The sequence below is a fragment of the Protopterus annectens genome, chromosome 15.part0 (genome assembly GCF_019279795.1).
Source record: "Protopterus annectens isolate FY-2018-M chromosome 15.part0, PAN1.0, whole genome shotgun sequence".
Taxonomy (NCBI): Eukaryota; Metazoa; Chordata; order Ceratodontiformes; family Protopteridae; genus Protopterus; species Protopterus annectens.
The window spans coordinates 189,444,727-189,466,116 of record NC_056749.1 but is presented as its reverse complement, the minus strand read 5'-3'; the positions used below and the strand labels follow the sequence as shown (position 1 = coordinate 189,466,116).

Here is a 21,390-nt window from a genome sequence, read left to right as displayed (position 1 = left end):
CCATCTGTTTTGTTGACCAAATTGTGTCAACAAAAAATAGAGGTTGATTAAAACCACAATTAACTCCATCCACATAACCCATATATATATATATATATATATATATATATATATATATATATATATATATATATATATATATATATATCTATGTGTATGTGTATATGTATTTATATATAAATCTTAGGGGGGGGGGGTAACCATCAAGTCCTCTAACAGTTTTAACAATAGGACAAACCATACAATAGGGGCACTTGATCATGTGACTACAAGTTCCATGTGATAAAGTTCTATCCTGTCAGCCCATGCTACTATTTTTAAGTGACAGAGTGGCATGTAGATTTATAATCTGTTTGCCTTTCATAGCTTTAGAAGCCAAATGAAGGGTGTGGGGCCGGGGGTGGGATTCTTTCCCTCAATTTACTGGTGATTCATTCTACAGCATTGTTCATAGGTTCATTGCTAAGCACCAAGCTAGCTACCCTTGAGGGCCATTTTAAGCCTAGGCAATTTTGCTTATACAGAATTAAAACCTGTAACTCTTGACTATGAGATAAGCACCTGAACCATTATGTCAATCCCCAAGCACTAGTGTGAGAAAGCCATCTAAAAATTCAGTACTAGAAGCCAAACTTTGTTTTTTATAGCTCCTCATTAACACAACAGTCCATAGTGTTCCCTCCAGCATAAAAAAAATTACACTAAATCGCAGCCCAGATAGCAAGATACAAAAATAAAGTATTATTCTGATTACCAGATGTCTCACTGAATGTGTGTGTGTTGTTGGGGGGGGGGGGGGGGTTGCACAATAATAAGGTTTGTGAAATGGAAAAGTCTTTTAAGACACAGATATTTAAAACACACACAAAACATGACAAGAACACATTTCTCTCCTCATTCTTTTGTTGACTGTATCAGGAGCTCCTCAGCGGGGGAAGGATCATTGGTAGTAAGAACAATCCTGAATAAAGAGGTCATTTATCTGCAGAAACAGCAGCTCAGGCTGTCATACCACCTCTGACATTTACATAAACAAAGCACCGAGGGAGGGGGTGCATGTATATTTGTGTGTAGGAAGCAGTCCTTTCAATATGGTAGAGCTGCTCATTTGACCAAAAGGGCTTGCTGGCAGTTTCCACTGTTGTGAGATGGGAGGGAGTAGGCTTCCTGCAATTGTTTTTTTTTTTTTTCCAGAAGTTGGGTGCTGGTAGTTGTTTTGTCTCTCCTTTAACTAACAGGCAGAGTTCAGTAACTGGCAGCTGCAGGATATTTTGCGCTCACTAACAGTATGCTACAGTGACAGATTCGGCTCTTCTCCAATGCTGCTACAGCCCAAATGGAAAACATTGGCCTCTGCTAGTGAAACAGTACACAGGACTCTCAGTCTATTCGTCTGTATCTCTCTCTCCGTCTCTCTGCCGGTCTTCCTGCTTTCTTAGCAGCATGGATTAGGATTTTCTGTTTCTCTCAGTCCCTTCTACTTGCTTGTTTACTCTGTTGGAATTTTTTTGCTATCCTTCACTTTGTTCAATCAAGATGACAGAGCAGCGGAAGAGAAGAATCCCGGATCAGCTGGTAGGTAGCAACTCTGAGCCAACCCCCAGCCTCTCCCACTGGGGTTTTTGGTTTTCATTCTGTGTGTGAGAGTAGCTGGCCAGCTGTATTCTGCATACGAAAGGAATGCTAGAGTAATTGGTGACTGAATGTGCGTGTGTGGGTGTGTGTGTTTGAGTGTGCGTATGTGTGTGTGGCAAACACTGACATAGTTGAAACAGGAAAGATTACTGAAAGAGAAGAAGCTGAATGCATCATTATTGCTGTTCTGCAACTCAGGCTGAAAAACTACTCATTTCTGGTTGTATTTACTTTGCTGACATCTGTTACAATGGCAGCCTCCCTTGATTTTTTGTTAACCTGTGGGCTACCTGCAGAGTAGAGAAAGGATGTCCGACTCCCAGTTTGGGATATGACATTGCTAAGATCCACCACAGTTGAAAGCGTGTCATACAGAGGAGAAGCACAAGCTTTGGGTAATGAAGCCAGATTGCTTAAGTATCTGCCTTTGGACTGTATGAGCCAGGAACTGCCTGTCCAGTGCTAATGAAGGAATATCTGGGGACTGACACTTACCTGTTATCACTGTCCTTTGGAATACTTGAGAAAACAAGGTCAACTCAGCAGGGAAGTTATGGGTAAACATTTCATTTATTCAAAATTCTGCATGCCCAGCCACCAGCATTAAGCTTTACAGCTAGTTTCAAAGTAGTTCTTGGGGTTGAGGGGAGAAACAACAAAAAGGACAGATACTGTTCAACAACTTTATTTAGGTTACAGTCAAGAACTTAAAACAGTTTAAAAATGTTAGGAACTAAAGCCAAACAGTTGTAATATATTGCAGTAGTGTAGAGGCTGCTTTAAAGCACTGTGAAACAAAGTGGTACAGTGTACTTGATTAAATTGCTTGGGATTTGCAAATATTAATTCCTGGATTTACATTACACAATTTAAATGTGATAAGTGACAACTGTGTTTGTGCCACCGCTGTGGATCAGACATTAAAGTTCTTAATATACCAAAGGTAAACAGCAATGTTTTTTTATGTCTATATAGCAGGTCTGTCAGTTGTTGGCAAACATAGAAAAGCATTTTATTTCATGCTTGCTAGTTGCTTTACAGTGTACTTATTATGTGGTTCAATTTAAAGATATCAATAGTTTTCAAACGTGTTTCAAACGTGAGATGATGACAGGGAAGCCGAACTATGGTAACTAAACATGAGTGTTTTCATGCTGAGGTCTCACATTTTACCAGAGGATTCAGTGCTTGTCTCTGTTTTTTCAAATATAGGAAAAACAATGAGGGCATTGTGAAGGTTGCAACTGTTTTGACTTGCTTTAGAAACATATTTTCTGTAACTATGACATGCATGTTTATAGCACTATGAAATCCACATGTCAAGCACCTCTCTCTCATACTTATGAAGGAAATGCGAACCAGAATCAAGTTACCTGGGAATTAGACCACTTGCTGTTATCTTTGAATTGTTAAAGTAACGGGAAAACATCTCCCAGCAAACAGCTCAGAGTGATAAGCATTGCCTAAAGATAATGTCAATTAACTCCCCATGTAGAATCCCTTTAGCCTTTGTTTTGCAGTAAGTCACCATGATTCCACCCCACCCCACCCATTTAATCCAGTTCTTACCTTTGTCAGTCAACTTATGCAATGAAATAAATTATAATCAAATTATTTGCCTTCTCAGATGAGGACAGGCATGGGGGAAGGGCATGACAAAGGGACAGTGAGTCATTATTAGCCTGGCTTTTCAGTTTAAAAGCATGCTGGACACTGGACCATTTAATACTTCAGCACAGTGCATGTACAAAGGCTTCAAGTAACTGTGAGCTGTGCATACATTAAATGCCTACTTAATTCCCATTTGTCACAGACAGAAGAAAAGCTTGTGGTGGAACACTGAAATCTGTCACAAGCCTTGTAGTCAAAAACTAATCTATCGGGATGCATCGCTTGCTGTGTTAATGTAATGGTTCTTGCTCCAAAGCTTCCTGCTGCTGGTTTAATAGCAGTTTGTGTAAGCTCTGTGAGGAGAAAATTAGCTGGAACCAGTTGCTCTGTTTCAAGACTTAAGATTACGCATCCAAGGATTTAAATAGCATAGTTGGCTTGGCACTTTCTCAGAATGCACTCAGGATTCTGTTTGGGAATCTGCAAGCAGCCTGCAGAGGGTAAAGTTGCCAAATTCTGCTGTGCAGCTGGCCAAAGAAACAAAAAACTAAACAGCATATTGTTGGTCTATATTTGTATGCGGTCGAATCTGTGCATGTTTTGTTTGTGTCTGCTCATAAAGGGATGTAGTGCTCTGAATGCTAAATAGCATGGTTCAAAATGTTCCTTTTTGGAGTGGGGGTTGTTTAGAGCCAAGTGTCTTTCTGCATAGTTTAAATATTACAGATGCCGAGGCATATTACCAGCTGATATAACCCAAAGCCCTAGACACAAGTCTGGGTGAACTGTTTCCTCATTTGTCTCAGTGCCTGTTTAGTTCTCTGAGTATAATTTATACAGTTGGTTAGCACATTTGATGTTTCAGACCTCTCCACTGTCCAGACTTTTGCCTCACATTTTTGGTCTGTTTCTCAAAATTTTTTGGTTTTCTGGCAAATAATTTAGGATTGAAGTCAGAAAACAGTGACTGACATTTGAGTTTCTGACTTCATACCCCTAAGCTCTTTCATACTAATGTAAAACCTGTTATTCTATCAACATTCTGAGTTTATAAGAGCAATAATTAAAATTTTCCCTATTTTGGGACTTTGTCCCCCATTATTTATGGCTTTTTTTCAGAGTTTTTGTACCAAGAGGTTGAGTGGTACGATGATGTTTTACATAAAAAAATAATATTAACAATGATAACAGAAATCAGAAGAAGCTACCAAAAGAGTTTAGTGTGAAAGTAAAACCTGTCCACTTGAAACCAGGTTTTCTAAGTGAAACATGTTGTTATAGTGTCTAGCTGGTGAACACTAATGAAACCAGCTCTGTGGAGTCAGAGCTTAAAAACAAGGTGATTCAGATGCTCAAGAAAACTTGAGGTAATAAATTCCCATGATGTATATCTCTTTATACATGCACTGCATTGTGATTTATTTTAACATCTGCAGAATGCGCAGGTTGATGTCAGAGCATGAATGCTTTCAAAACAAGAGAGTTTAGTCAATCCCTTTCAGTGTCTAGATGAGTCACAGAAATCTTACTACTCACTTTGTAACTTGCTCGTTTGTTTGCTGTATTTACATAATCTCATACTATTCCAGAAATTTATATTAAGAATGTTATTCATATTTGCAAAGAATACTAGTATAATTTACTCTGTCAACTAATTTGACTTTTTGAAAGGGGTTTTGTACTGCAGATGTCTGCTCTAATAGTCTGATGTGCTATAGACTGAGCCTGAAAATGTGCTTTTATTTTATCTCTTGGCATAAAAGTAAAATAATAAAAGTAAAGCAAATGCAGAGGTAAAGGAAGTTTCTGTAGCACTACGTTGAAACAGCAGTATTCTGAAACCAGAAGTGCAGTTTTTGTTTTTGTTTTATTTATTTTTACCATTTGTACTCATTACAGGACATGACCTTCTCAGCTGGCCTTACGTGGCTCAGCCATTGATCCCAGAATGCAGTTGTAATAAGATTATTTATAAATTCATATTAGTAATGATCACACAGCAAATTGCCTTAAAAGAAAGTCAGGCTGAAAAGTGTTTGCAAATATAGCCAAGTTACATAGCTAGCTAGGCACCTTCTAATACGCACTAAAGACTTTAAACATTGCATCGTTTAAGGCGAACTGTTCTTTGGGGTGGAGAAAGTGACAAGCACCACATGAGAGAGTTCCACCGCAATAAACATAGAATAGAATAAAATAAGTTATGCGTTCTTAACCTGGCTTCTTTTTTTTTCTTTGTTGCATCAGTACATTTTCTTACATTATGCTAATTAGCACAGAAAACTAAGGCTATGAGCTGTTAAGGAGCTGCATTCCGAGTCCAAGGTTTGATTTCCTCAGCCTCTACTTGCTCAGTCTGCGACTCTGAACAAGTCCATTAACTACACAGTGCTCTGGGGTAACTGAGAAATGGGATTAGGTTCCTCAATAGTCTCCTAGGTCTTACGCCTTGTGACTACCTATGAAATTTCCTGTTCTCTACAGTGATGTGTGCCATAAGCAATGACAGTTGCAATTTTTTCCTGATTTTCTATCACTTCATTATATGTTACAGTCTAATCGCACTGATTGTCTCATTAAGACTTTGTACAGTTCACAGTAATTACAGCATGTCCCGGGCCATAATACCTACCTACCTGGTTAACAAATAAATAAATGTGTATCCTGAGCTTTAAATTACTTTGTTTCTATACTGATACTCATTATGATTTCTCAGCTGCTAGCCATGCGGTCATAGACGTCTACAGCTAGTGCAAACAAGGTCAAAGTGTCAAGCAGTTCCTGTGTACTGCAGATTCCACGAGGCTTGGGAAAATGCAAGGAGACTGTATAACATTTACATCAATTTTTAAAATACATATTATTTTTGTTTAGCTTTGCAGTGATGTGGAATTGCAGCTGATAGTCTTCATTACAGACCAGGTAAAAAGGAACGGAGACATGGCATTGGGTGCGAGAAACAGAGACTGCAGGTCCAAAATTGCTAGTACAGTGTACTCTTGATACATGCCCACCCATTGTATAGGCAGTGAATTTACAGAAACCTTTCAAAACATGTAACACAGCCATACAATAATGTTGCTGCAGATCAGTTCTAACAGTTGCAAATACTGTTTACGAGACGTTTACATATTCTTTTCACATCTGAATGGGTTTTCACAGAAAGAAGAAAAAAAAACAAGGTCAGCAAGATATGATAGTTAATTGATAGTTATAAATAATTTTCTTTGTATTTTTCAAATCACTGTTGCCTGCCAACCATCTTGGTAGTTGCCACAGCTTCACCCATTCATCACCTAGTGTAAGAGTATTTTCTCATTCATAGTGTGTGTGTGTGTGTTTAAGCTGACTGTAGTATAGCCAACATTCAGACAGCCATAGAGTGTTATTGCTGTAATGCCACCCCCTAGCTGTTGACATTGCTATGCAACAGCCTGCAACAGTGTTCTCAGCACGTATGCATGCCGACAGATAGGAACACACACTGTGATGGCTGTCATATGAGCTTTTCCTTTAGCCACATACATATCCCATTCCCCACTATATGCCCTTCATTTAACTTTCAGTAGTATCAAGAATTTAGCATGAGCTAAACTATTTGCCTTCCATCCCCCTAGGATGGGAGATCCAGCATGTTTGTACCCCCACCAGCTACTCCAATGCATGGGTAACTACTTCAGCCCTTGTCTTCTAGGTCACAGTCTAGTCTTTATCCCCTTATGCCACAGACCCAACATTACTCTAAATCATTTTTGCATACAGATTTTGCTCTAGCAGTTTGGGTTATGGCCGATAAAAGGTCTGCAAAAGAGCTGTCTGCTTATTTGGCTAACAAGTACTAGAACAATTACATTTATATATGTGAACAGATTTTCATTTTAATTTTGAAGTGCATGATAGGATGCTCACTGCACCTGCAGAACGTAATGTTAACATGAAAGTATGCCACACATTTGTAATTTACAGGCAATTGTTTATTAGTAACATTTTGAGAATAAGATAGGTCCACCATCCAGCTGGTCAAACTTATTTTCTTTAATAGTGATTTACCACTGAAGTGCTACAGTTTTCAGAGATTACAATGAGTAGGGAAATAAAGGAAGATATTACCCCCTGAGAGTATGTCAAGGGGTTAGGTAGAAAGGGCTAAGCAGTAAGAAAGGAAGGACACATACCATTGTTCTGTAATCAAGATTGTTTTTAATGAATAATGTTAAAGACTTTCATTTCAAACAGACTCCTGACAAGTAATTGCTATGCCCAGCTGTTGGAGGGCCCTGATCCATGTGCGACCAGAAAATATGAGCTCCTACCACACTCAGTACCACTCCAGCTAACAATGCTAGCTACTTTTAGATGTGCCCATAGGATGTACTGTACAGCAACATGGGAGCAAGGAAAATAGTTATCTAGGATAGTCTGTTCAGGGGGATCAGCAATCCCAGGTTATTCAGTGAGTCATGTGTTGAAGACACTTTTTTTCTTTCTAGCATCAATTTTATGTCCCACTGTAGAATATTTCAAGCTTTTGCTGACTTCTTGCCACACAGGGATAAAGCCTTGAGCAGTTAAGGGGACCTGTCATAAGTTAGCAACCATGGCTCTGATGGAGATAACTGGGAGTGACTGGTTGATGATGGTTAACCTGTAATGGGGGAGGAATTCATCCTGGGCTGTTGGATGGCTGACACCTAGCGCAGTATGAGTATTGCAACAGCCAAGGTGAATGGCCATGGGCACGTGCATGCAGCAAGTAGTGGTTACTGTGCCACTAATGTGGAATACAAGTATCAAGCTGCCATGGGACTTCACACATTAGGTCAGTAGGAAACCCCTCTACTCGACACTCATTAGACCCATTATAGAGTACAATGCCGCTTTTGGAATATACCTCACAAGACATCTGCAGCAGCTGGAAAGGCCACTGAAGTACCTCACAAAGAGGATTACTGGCCTCAAACAAATGCCCTACACTGACCGCCTCAAAAAACTCCAGATTAACTCTGTAGCGTATCGCCTACTCCGAGAAGATCTGCCTAACATATAAAGCTATGTCAAACCCAGAGCTGTTGGACATGCTACACCTAAAGAAATCCCAATCCCTCTGAGCTACACGTTCTAGGGACTTAAACCTTGTCACCACAATAAACAGGACATGCTGGAGGGATAGATTCCTATCCCAGAGACTTCCCATACTCTGGAACAGGCTACCCATCTATGTCAAGCAAAGTTCTTCATTAGCACTCTTCAGTAAAAATCTTGATGAGTGGATGGGAAATAGGAAATACACCCCGGGGATCACTTCTGTGTCTCTGCTCGACAGTGGCACAGGAAAATAGCTTTCTTGGGTGGCGTAAGCCAGGGAACCTTGTTGGCTAGGCTTACGTAGGCCCTTGGGCCAATAGCCTAGTACCTACCTATGAACCTATGAACCTGTGAATTCTGTCTGGATGACAGCTTATCACAATGACCACAACCACCAAGAAAGATGAAATAGTGTATAATCAGCAGGCACAGGGAGGAAGAGACCTTGAAAAGGAAAGTGTTTCAAGCCTTTTGAGATAACTCTGGAGAATTACTCTTCCAACCACTATCCTGGAGAGGGTTGTCAGTCCATCTGCTTGAAACTGAATACCACAGTTAAGTTTCCTTATTTGTATAATTGCTGGTGCCCATTTCAGTGTGGTAGAAGTAACTGATATCCTATCATATTCCTAGGTATTTATGTCATACCAAATTCACTGATTTCCCAGCAGGTAGTGGTGATTAACAATTAGAGCAGGTTATCACAGTGTGTTAAGTCGTCATGCTTATGACATGTTTATTGTCAAAAGTATAGAGTTTGACTCCTCCAACCTCCACTTGCCTACTCTGTGACTTTGAGAAACCTGACAGTACTCCCAGGTTACCTCTGAAAAGGAACACTTTGTCAAGTGTATTTACTTGGCTGACAAATAGACAAGTTAAAAAATAAGTTTTGTTCAATCAGGAAGTAGAGATTTTCCACAAAATTAGGACATCATCATGAAAAGGGTGTACTCAGTCTAAATAAGTACCACCAATGAATGGGGATTCTCTAGTATTACTAAACCGTCTCATCTATCCAAATATCAAGTCTATTTCTATTTAAAGATGCATATACATTCACTTTCATTGACTTGGTGGGATGTTTGTAAACAGATATGTTGAAATGGTGAAAAGGTTTCTAATGGGAATGTGAAATAGATTCTTGCCAACACTGCTCTCACTACTGACCTCTAACTTGCAAACCCTGTAACATACCAGTCTGATTTTTTACATTTAGAGACACAATCTGTAATATTTTAGACAGTGAGATGATGCCTAGTTCATTGCTTGTGTGCAGTTAGCTATGTCTGAGCTGTTTCAATATTTTAAGGAAATACAGGGATGTTTGTTTAGAGCTGTAGAATGATTTCTAGCAAGGCTTCTCTATCATTTTTCCACAACCTTGGTAAATATGTGCAAATTAGTAGAACAGGCACATAGATTTGTGGAACCACCATAGTGAATATCTGAAGACCTATGAAATGTCTTTTTCAGCAGACCATCTGAATCCTCTGCTGCAGGTAGTTTCCCAAGTCAGTTTAGAACCATGGTACAGTGATTGTACTGCACTCTGCACAAACCTGACAAGTCGGCATTCTGTAGGCTTTGAAGAGGGTGGGGAAGAGAACCCCTGTGTACACTCATCTCTCTCTTACTCAGTATGACACTAGAGAGTTTCAGAAAACTCAGGTCATGCACCACGTCCAAGTTTAATTCCATGTTTTTCTGTTTGTTTATTGCATGAGTGAGTGAGTATAAAACACTGATCCATATGCACATATTTCAAGCTTAGCCCAAGCCATACAAATGAGTGTTTGACAGGCTACACTGGGAAACCTTCTTGAATGGATGGCAATAAATGAGATTTTATAGCACAGTCGCAACAAGAAACTTTAATCTGTTATTTCTGATTTCCTCAGGCCACCTTTTTTGTAAGGTGACAACTTTGACTTTCTTCTAGAATGGAATGTACAACCAGTTGAAGGAATGTCATCTGCTTCAATGGATCTTCTCTTAGTTTATCTTGAGGATTTGTGTCTATATTTCAAAACTGGTTAATGTTGGGGGGGGGGGCAAGCAGAAAAGCACTAAATAAAGGAATGATGAGTAAACTGTAGGCTGAATGTTTATGTCACATCAGGATGTTTAGAAAGTATTCTGTGACAGCTATTTATTTTGTGGTCTGGTAGTAACCATGTTTCTTCTAAGCCATGAATTGGAGAGTAGCTTGGAAATTTTTTAAATCCTTTTATTTGCCATTCCTAATCATAAATGCTAGTTACATGTATTCCAATGGTATTTATTTTGCTGTATGTCAGGTTGGGAGGCCGTCTGTTATGCATCCATACAAGGTTGTCACTGGGCACACAGTTTTCAAATGGACAGGCAAATCCATTCGAGAGATGCTTCTTTGGCCATTAGTGCTTTGATAAGTACTTAGATCTAGGCAGATGATTATATTATTGAAACATCCCATTGTACTATCTGCCATTTGAAGAATGGTGATAAGGATTCACTTAAGACTTTTGATATCAGCAGTGATGGCCATTAATTAACTGTTGTTTGACCCTGCTCTGAGCTACACCATGGAAGCATTTTTAACAGTAATGCCTGGGAAGTAGTCAATGTGGGTGTCTGTCATAATGCTACTCAGTGATGAGGCAGCTGGTCATACATGTGTAAGTGTTGTAGCAGTACTAATCAGAAAATTAGGAATTGGTGAATGCATCATGACAGACTGTATCTGGGTAATAAGTTATACTCACTGTTCCAGGAAATGAAGGTTAAATGCTCTGTTATGGAGGCTTCAGAATGAATATAACAGTATATAGACAGTTGCTTGCTTCAGACAGTAATTTTTGATATGTGGGACCAACAGTCATTCAATTTTAAGTTTACTGCAAGAAAGACTGGTCTACTTTTTGTTACTGGAATCAATTAAAAAAAGCACATTGAAATATTCAGCAAATATATCATTTGTGTAGCTCACTTGTAATATGTAGTGTTTCATACTGGTGAAGTATATTAGCTTTCTTATCATTGTCATTGCACCGAGAGTAGCAGTGATCCTTTTTAGATAAAATACTTCTTTAATAGAAAAGAGTAATACTGTTATTACTATTTCCCATTACTCATCTTTTGTAGTTACTTCCAAATAAAGTAGCACTGACAATCTCAGCCAATACATAACAAATATCTTTCTCTTTTCCACATAGGGAATAGAAGTTTTACTCAGTTCTAGTTTTTTTTTTAACCAGATTATTGGGTTAGTCCAAGGACCATTTTCAAACATGACCTGGGTCTAGGACAAAAGAAAGCAGTACTGGGAGGTTGGCATAATGTTTAAGGTGGTTACCTTACAGGCACAAGGTGCAGGGTTTGATTCTCACATGGGATAATTGGTTAGGCTTAAAATAGCTCCCCAAGGCAGTTAGCCTAGTACTAATCTATAAACATATTTGTATGGTGGCACTAAACAATTAAAGTATATTTAAATAGGATCTTATAAGTATGGCACATGTAGTAGAAACATATAGACATAAAATGTGCACAACATGCATATTAAAAACATTTACACTGTAGGCTTAGATCTTTCAATTTCCTTAGGTAGGTAAATGATCCATAATTGCTCTGACATGAATTTTCAGTTTTCTACACATTACATTCTAGGTGGTTAGGAGATGTTTTCTAGCAGACAAATCTATGTAATGGAGTCTTGTCTCCTTTCAAATAGTTACATGAGAATAAGGCATTCTCTCATCATACTAGTTAAAGATGTGAATTAGACATCGTGTTAAACAGGGAAGTGTGGCAAATAAAAAGTTGATATACGTTAGCATAAATACGAAAGGTCATAGTGTGAACCTTATATATATATATATATATATATATATATATATATATATATATATAAGTTTGTTTACTAGGTTATCAAGTGTAACAGGCAAATATATAATTATTAGCCATGTGTATCTATCTATTGGAATGTTTTCATTAACATGCATCTTCTCTAAAAGAGTGACATTCATTTATGTGCTGCAGGTACTTGTTTAGCTTTTTCCTATTGCAGTCCATCTCTACTCTGAAATCATTCGTTTTATTATCACAATTTGCTAGGATAATTTTATGGAAGCTCTTTTTATCTACTGTTTTGTTTGTTTGATTGTTCTGAAGTGTTGTATATGCAATACCAATATCAACAGTAGTGATCAAAGGTCATAAGCGGAGGCTTTGCAATTTACTGGAAAGGGGGTAATATCCAGAGTGGATCATTTAAATGTAAAGGTAAAGAGTAGTAATGTAGGTTTAGCAATTATTGGCAGCCGAATGGTATTTCTTCACAGTAGTGTAGTCATGATCTGAACGTGGAGATATGTTGGTAATGCAGCATATTTTATGTACAGTGGTTGGAAACAGGTTTGTATTTTATACATAGTGTAGGGCAGTTAGAAGAAGACCTTACTGCAAATTAGGGATCTGTACTCCTTTAGCAAAGTCTGATCTAGATTCGGAGGTTAGGCGATTAGAAATTGATGTAGCATGCTTTCAGTTATTTAAGCACTTTAACCTACCATCTTTCTTAACAAATTTTGCTAACAAGAGGGAATACATACTTCATTTATTAGATATGCATGGACAGTTAAGATTTTACATTCAGAAAACTAAAGACCAAAGGAAGTCAGAACAATTGTTTGTCTCTTTTTCCAAGGCTAAATTGGGAAAAGCAGTCTCAAAAATAACCTTAGCTAGATGGCTCACTGCATTGTCATTTATCAGAGTAAAGGACTGTCATTACCCCAACATCCTCAAGCCTACTCCACCAGAGCTATGGCCACATCTTCTGCTTTTAGGTGACATTTGTGGAGCTGCTACATGGTCCAATGCTCATACCTTTATAAGTCATTACAGGTTAGATATCTTATTTAGAAATAGGATAGCTTTTTGCTCTGCTGTACTCCGGGATATCCATCCTTCCTTGAGGATCACTCAAACTACTCTAGCTGGGGACTGTGTCCCATCAGTTGAGGAACGGACAAAGTAGTCAACTTCAGAAGTTATAGTTATGTCCCCATCACAGCTCTGCATCTGTGTTGTCCGTTATCATCCTTCCACAGCTTCCCTCCCTCCAGTACCCTGTCCTTTGGATTGTCTCCTAGTATGTCCTGAAGGAGATTTATTAATGGTTTTGCTGTGTGGGCTCCAGAACTCTCTTCTCCGTTTTCCTCATTTTTTCTCCTCTTTAGTAATACCTTTGCTTTTGTGCCTCAGAGATTGCTACTGACAGACAGTACTTTGTCATTCTGTGGTTAATTGAATAGAGGCAAACACTATCTGAGGTAACTAAGGAGAAGAGAAGGATTATGGATAAGGGGAGGAACTTGAGCTACAGAGCCTGAAATCTGTCAGAGTGGCCAAGGACAGATCTGAAACCCATTAGTTGAGGAAGGACAGTAACAGATAACACAGATGCAGAGTCATGGTGAGTGTGTAACTGTAATTTTTATGTTGGGCTACCACTGTGATTTGTTTAAAATTTTCTAAATATATTGAATCTTTTTGAGACTGCCAGTGTAGAACTACTTTGTGAAGCTATTTGCTGTGATGACATATGGGCTGATGCTGCTGTAAGTGAATTATGAAACGTTTTTAAATTTGATGAAAATGAGTATCTTTGAAATCCTTTAGTTCTGAGATATTGGATTTAGTGAGTTGAGATATTTTTTGAAGTTGAAAGTCAGTCGTTTATTGTCTCTCTTAACCGGGGAGGAGATACCAGTGAAATAGTGCATGAAGATGCTATATTTGTAAAGACTAGGTCAAGAATATTATGTCCTCAATTGAGTATTCATCATATGGAAAAGGATGTCTATAATGGATATTGGTTGGATCTTGTTCTTAAAAAAAGAAAAAACAATGGATTATTAATACAGGTGCTTTGTTTTCAGATGGATTATGTGACACATTATGAATGAAATGAAATTTTTGTTATATATATATTACCCCTCTGGATACTAATATATTAGTATTCAGAGGGGGCAAAGCCACGGAGGTGCAGCGGTAGTGTTGTCGCCTCACAGCAAGAGGTTCTCCCGTTCGATTCTCGGCTGGAGCACCTTCTTTGTGGAGTCTGCATGTCCTCCTTGTAGTCGAGTGGCATTCGAAAGACATGCGTGAAGGAGTGTGCCTTCTTTGAAGGTTGGGCATCGAGCTGGCACCTCAGCACCGTAAAAATCTACTGCCAATCATTAGAGTACTGGAGTTCCGCTGTGGCGACCCCTAACCAGGAAAAGCTGAAAGAAGAAGAACATCTGCAATATACTGACTTAGATGAGAAAAGGTAAGACAGCAGTCCAGCTAGAGACTATGGGCATCAAGAGAACTGTACTTGGATTATTTTATTCCTATTTATGTTCACTTTGTTGAAACCGTCATCATCCTTAAGTTACTGTATGGAGACAAAAAACATTATTGGAGTTTTGGTAGTATTTAGGTGAAGTATGTAATCAAAATTACAGACTGGCATAGATTCCTTTTCTAAACATATTTACACATATTTTAGAGTAGGTACAGAGTGGTGTAAAGGATACCATAGGCATACAGATCTGCAAGATATAGGAGATTGTGTTAGTGATCTAGTTAATAACTATATAGCCAGAAAAATATGACACCCAAAATGAAACACTATGAAAATGCTGAGTTGAATGTCCCAGTAGAGGGGTAGCTGGTCCCTATTTTTAATTTGAGAAGTAATTTGATAGCAATTAACTGCATTTGCATCAAAGCCTACTTTGTCATGTTTGTGTAACAAGAGGTGATGGTAATTCTTTCAAGTGCTTTTTTAAGGTCAGTGAGTAAGCCACATGAGAGGCGACCATCCACACTTGAATATAGCTTCATAGGTCTTTACTAGGCTAATGACCACAAGGGGCTTTTTAAGCCTAGCCATGCATCCCAAATCTCTGACAAGTTCTGCTACCCTTGATAAATGTAAGCATGGGTCTGGGAGATGAACCATTTACAGGGTACCCTTGTCCATTAGAGACATAGGTGCCAAACCAGGGATGAATTTCTGGTTTCCCATCCAATTGTCCAAGCTGCACTTGAACTGGGTTAGGGAGGAACTCTGCTTCCCATGGATGTGGAGCCTGTTCCATAGACGGGGAAGTCTCTGGGATACATACCTATCTCTCCAGCAGTTCCTATTTGTACCACATCCAAGGTTTAAGTCTTAAGAATGGGTAATTCTGGTGCTGTTTGTTTTGTGGATATGCAGGAGGTCCATCAGAGTGGGGTCTGACAATGCCCTGTATGCCAGGAATAGATCTCCCCTCAAAAGCCTGCAGGAGACAGAATACAGGGATAGGGCCTTGAGGCAGTCTGCATGGGACATATTACTGTATTTTTAGTTTGGAACCTCCGTGGACATTCCAACTGTTGGATATGCCTGGTTAGGTACATACCAAAGGAGGCACTGTACTCAATGATAGGTTTGATGAATGCTGAATATAGTGGAAGAATGACTTCCTTGGACTTAGATGACATACCTTTGTTTATATGTTGCGCAACACAGAATGATTTCCTCACCACTGTAGACACATAATCAAAGTCTAGATTACTGTCTATGTGTGTCCCAAAGTCCCTCACTACTGGGTCAACTCTAAGGGGTGTGTTGTCAATATGATAGTTAACAAGGCTGTGAGTATATTGTGGTCATCATGGAATTGACATTGCGGTACTATAAGTAAATTACACTGACTTGTACACTCTATTGTTTGCATAAAGATATTTTTTTTCAAAAATTTTAATGATAGGGCAAAGAACAGAGGTTCATTTGTACAGTCTTGGGGGTATGCTGGAGAAGAAATCTTAGGAAGAGGGAATATTGGGGTATATTTGAGTAATGAAGACACTATTTCAGTGGGCAATGAAAGGTTGAATATGTGGGTAAAGGGTTTGGTCACTCACTGTCAGCAAGTTTTAAGAAATAAGTTTACCATGAATGACTGTTGGGCTTGAGTTCATTTTGAGGCTTGTATAGCAGTTCTCGCATTGTTTCTTATGCTACTTGTTGAAATAAAATGATTGGTGTGAGGGATCTATAGGGTGGAGATAAGATTGTGAGATGTTTTATAATATGTAGGTGGAATTGTTTGAGGCAAAAGGATTAATGTCTGAGAAATAATCCTTAAATTCCAGCAGTTTAATACCTTCTGGTAGTCATTTGTGGTTTACTATTAGCTATTCTCTTGCATGACTACATTGTCTGTTCCTAAGATAGTTTGGATTTTATTAAATAAATGCAAAGTCATCATCAAAGATGAACATTGGAGGTATTTAGTTTTTTTTGTTTGTTTTTTTTTTTGGGGGGGGGGGGTAGGGTTGCTTCAATTTTTTTAAAGGACAGTCAGATAATTTATCCAATGATAGTCATTTCCCTTAACTGTTATTTTTAAATTGGAAAATTTTCTTTTATACCTGCTGTGTTCCAGGAAACCATTTAAAATGTATCTATTTCTGTCCTTCTAGTCACCAACACTTGTTCTGATTCACATTATTTCCATTAAAAACATTCCAATAAATGCCTTGATTATCCAAAACCAATGCTGCCTTTGAAAGCAAGGGAGTAAACCTAGCAGTAACTATCTACTTTGCTGTTGCCACATGCCCTCTCTCTATCCATCCAATTGTGTGTTTATTTATTTTTACTTGTTTACTGGGGTAGTGCGCAGATCTCAATGGACAATTGACAGGTACAGCCTGGGTGAATAGGCTCACATAAAAAAAAAATTAACAAAACATATTTACAGCTACAAGGAAATAGACATACATATTTACAGATGCAGGAATATGCTACTACATGTAGGCTATTTACTCATCAAATCCATCCACAGTTTTCCCTTCCCTCACAGCAATCATTTTATTTCAACAAATTGTGCAAAATAAAACTGTGACAGAACTTCCAGCACCTACAGTGTTTTTCTTATTTCAGTTTTACTGCGTTTTTTGTATTCTATTATAAGCAAATTAAAATTCCAACATGTTCAATTTCTGATATTTACCTTCCCTATCCATTCTCTTGTCCTTGTTTTGTGTCTTTTCAACCCTTGCCTGACCTTTTTCACCAAGATATTACATATTTTTCCTTTCCTTCAGACACAATCCATCCATACAGTCTAAAAAACGTTAAACAAATTCCTAGTGATTATGAAAAACAAACTTAAAACTCTAGCTCCTTTTGTCTTTCTGATACCTCATTATTGAGATTAAACCCATCCTTTCTCTTCCACTACCAAAGACAAGACTGGTCAGGTTCTTAAAGAGAATCTTCCTTTCCGGTCCTTCCATGTTACATACGACTCCCTCGCCATCATTCTTTTTCAAACAGTAACTCATTCCAGATGCATCCATTTTCTCACCATGGAATCTTCCTACTTTTATGCGAGGGGTAATTACTTGTATAATGTCTCTTCTTCTTCTCCATGTCTGCACAAAAAGTATTTGCTTCATCCATTCTCATCACCTTATTATTATTATCTCTTACCTTTTCATTCCTTAGCCCTTCTCTGATAGCATATATTGCCAAATGGGCAGTAGTTTGGATTGCTATAGGATTTCTATAGGCTACTGCTCTGTCATAGGTAGGTACTAAGCTATTGGCCCTAGGGCCTATATAAGCCTAGCCAAAAAGGTACCCTGGCTTTCGTCACCGTGGAGTAAATAAGCTTTACATTCACAAGGACTGGATGCTGTTCTACAACCTTCCCTTTCTGGAAACTACTTGTGCTTAGGCAAATTCAGGTGTGTGTGTGTGTGTGTGTGTGTGTGTGTGTGTGTGTGTGTGTGTGTGTGTGTGTGTGTGTGTGTGTGTGTGCGTGTGTGCGTGTGCGTGTGCGTGTGCGTGTGTGTGTGTGTGCGACTGCGACTGCGAGAATGCCTGGTTTATAATGCGCCATCAAGGCCTGGGAGTTGGGCATTTCTTTTTCTATTCTTGCATTACTAACATCTGAATCAGATCCCACAGAATCTCTTGGTGACATTAAGGGACTAATTAGATAAGATACAAGATCTGTGCAAGATGGTTTTATTTGCTGCTATCCTGAAAAGCTGTGTATAGATGAATAAATTGCCGACTTTTTTATTATTTATTCATTTATTTACTTGTTTCATTTTGTTAGCCCGTCTAGACCGGTGATCCTGCTAGATCTTTTTCATATCTATTATGTGCTTCCATACTGCCAGGATAAACACATTTTAAACAAACACTGGTGAAAGTACAAACAACAAAATGCAAGAACAAATGGATTAAACCCTGTTGCATTAGGATAACCCAACAGCAAGTCATTATAACAAAAATATGTACAATATAATCTATATATAAAATATTTACAGTACATAGAGTAGAAAATTGCCCTCAAAAGGGAGAACAGAGAGGAGGGCAGGAATAAGTTAGTCGAAGGAGAGTACACCTTCCAGCAATGCTGTTGAATTTCAGTAAATTACTATATTACCACAATTTTATTATTTCCTTTAATGGCATCAATAATGCATGATTAATTTTCCTGCTAGTAGAGATAAGGGACTATAACAACAACAAACCACAGTATGTATTTCTTAGTGTTCAATCTTTTATTTTTAAAAACACAGAAGCAATTGAATGAAAGCAGGTGTGTATACCTGCATATAAAATGTAAGCTCTATCTTTTGGTGCAAACAGCAGTTTTCACATGATAATCAAAATAAATTATCACCATGCAAAATTACCTGAAGTAATACTTCAGGTATGTAGTTTTTCGTTTCGGGCTGCTTTTACATATACTTCTCATGATGCTTTTTTTTTTCCTCAGAAATATTTATTTTACTTTCTTTGTCACCCCCCCCCCCCCCCAAAAAAAATATTCAGTGCAATGAATTTGTACTATGGAACTTCATTACATTTCATTTCACTTGGTTTCTATCTTAAGCGATGACTGCTTACATAAAATCAGGTTGTTCTCACCATAGTTTCCTTTTCTTCCTTTTATGTACAAAAGAAAAGCACCACTTCATTAGTTGTCCATTTCTACTCTATGTTTAGAGACATTACTTATTTAAGTATAATTTGTCTTTCCTTGAATGTTTGTATTATTTCCTTTTGCAGTTTGTCACAGCAATGGCTACATCAGAATGCCCATGGCAACAAGCTCTATCACTGTCAGTTATTCACAGATGAGTGGGCAGCAGAGGCATAAATGACAGGAAACTTGACACTTATAGCAGAGACACAGAGTACGTGGGGGGAGGAGACTTGGTGTTTTACAAAACAAAATAATCTGGCTGAAACAGGAAAGGAACAGTAATATCTGTTTACAAGCTTGCCACTAAAATAGGTGAAGGGATTTATTTAAAAAAAACATAAAAATCCACTGAGACGGCATCCAGAGACATTCAAATAAAATACTATTTTAAGGTACTGCCAGTCAAAGGCAACGGAGAGAGGGCAATAAAAACAATACATTATAAAACTGTGTGTATCACAGAGTGAATTTTAGGAAGAAGCTTCAGGTGAAAATAATAATCATGACTGTATATGTGCACAAAGTAGAAAGTGTTGGCCACTATGACTAATGCAAAGTTGTTTGGACCCCAAGAAAAGGTCAAAATATCATCTGGAACATTTTTTTGTTTGTTTAGTTTGCTGTCCACTGTTTATATTAACATGACGATTACCTCTGGGCAGCTATACGCAAATAACCCTAGGTTTATAGTAACATTCATTCATTTTCTGTGCTTATTGTAACCTACATATTGCTGTTGGGTAGCCAAAGTGCATCTCACAAGTAACAGAAATAAGACACACATAAAAAAAACACACGCATACACACACTTGTAAGTAATATAAATAAGACTCAAATAACACACACACACACACACACACACACACACACACACACACACACACACACACACACACGCCTGAAGATAATGTTGATGATCACCGCTTTACCAAGCAGCATGTTTTGGGATGTGGGGTCTGAAGACCCAAAAAAAGCTGACATGGAAACAGACAGGGCATACTATTAGATAATTTGTTTATCTTGATTGTGTCTTGGATGACCTCTTCTTAACTTTACAAAAAAGATTATACTTTTAGCTGTAATATTTTCCCTCTCCTGCTTTCTTTATTTTTTTTAAGCAGACTTTATATCAAGGGCTATTTCCATTTCAGTTATTTATCTATCTGTAACTTTCTGGCCCTTGCCTTAATAGTATGCAGTTGTTACTTTCAAACATTACAGTAGCAATAGCTGTCTGTATTAGTCATGTAATGTTATTATGTTTAGTTCATTTAGCTTTGAAAGTGTTAGGGACATATTAATTAATTACAGTTTTGGAAACATTTTTATTTATGCATGTATTGTATTTGCCTCCAGCAGAGGTTATGGTTGAAAATTATCTGTTTTTGATTAGTCTTAAATATTAAATGCACGCAATTCATTGGCTGATGTAATGTAAAGAGTAAAGCTTCAGAAATCTGCCAGCTGTCTTATAATTGTCTGTATGCATGCCTGAGTTTGCTCTTGTGCATAGATTAACCACATATTTTGTATTGTGCAGTGTGTATTTAAATATGAGCATGTCATCAGTTATGTCACATGTCTCCTTGGAGTGAATGAAAAGATGAAAATAGACTAAATGAACTAGTCGATATGCAACTCAGGAAACAGCCATCTCCGTTACTGCATGCCATTCAGCTTACTTAAAGGTATATTTATTCTCTTTTCTGTCTAGTGACAGCTAAAATCTACCTCTGCTGAAGTTAGAATAACTAAAAATTCCAAACCGCTATCATTTTCACTCAGTATATAAATTTTCCCTCGGCTGGTTGTTTCACAGAGTTCACTGGTTAAGCCAAATACCTTTCTTGCAGGCAAGTTGGTTGTATTACATTGCAGCCTATTCCTTACCTCTGTTGTGCAGACTATGTACAAATTAAGCTAATTTAGTTTCTTTTTGAAGGAAGACAGACACGTTTGCAAGGTTTTTTCTGCTATGGAAGCTGGTATTTTGTGTATGGTGCACTCTATTTAATCAGTCATG

At 38.0% G+C, this 21,390-nt stretch overlaps 1 protein-coding gene across 2 annotated transcripts in view; it reads left to right on the top strand.

Annotated features, from left to right (window-relative positions):
• Positions 1-1,196: 1,196 nt before the first annotated feature.
• Positions 1,197-21,390, top strand: part of LOC122790109 (probable E3 ubiquitin-protein ligase MID2) — a 1,228,538-nt gene continuing 1,208,344 nt past the window's right edge. The window contains exon 1 of one of the 2 annotated variants that reach the window (XM_044057683.1): positions 1,197-1,575. The gene's annotated coding sequence lies outside the window, so the exon portion shown is untranslated. Of the gene's footprint in view, positions 1,576-1,680; positions 2,193-21,390 lie in introns of those variants that run through there. The other variant, XM_044057682.1, reaches the window with a different exon arrangement.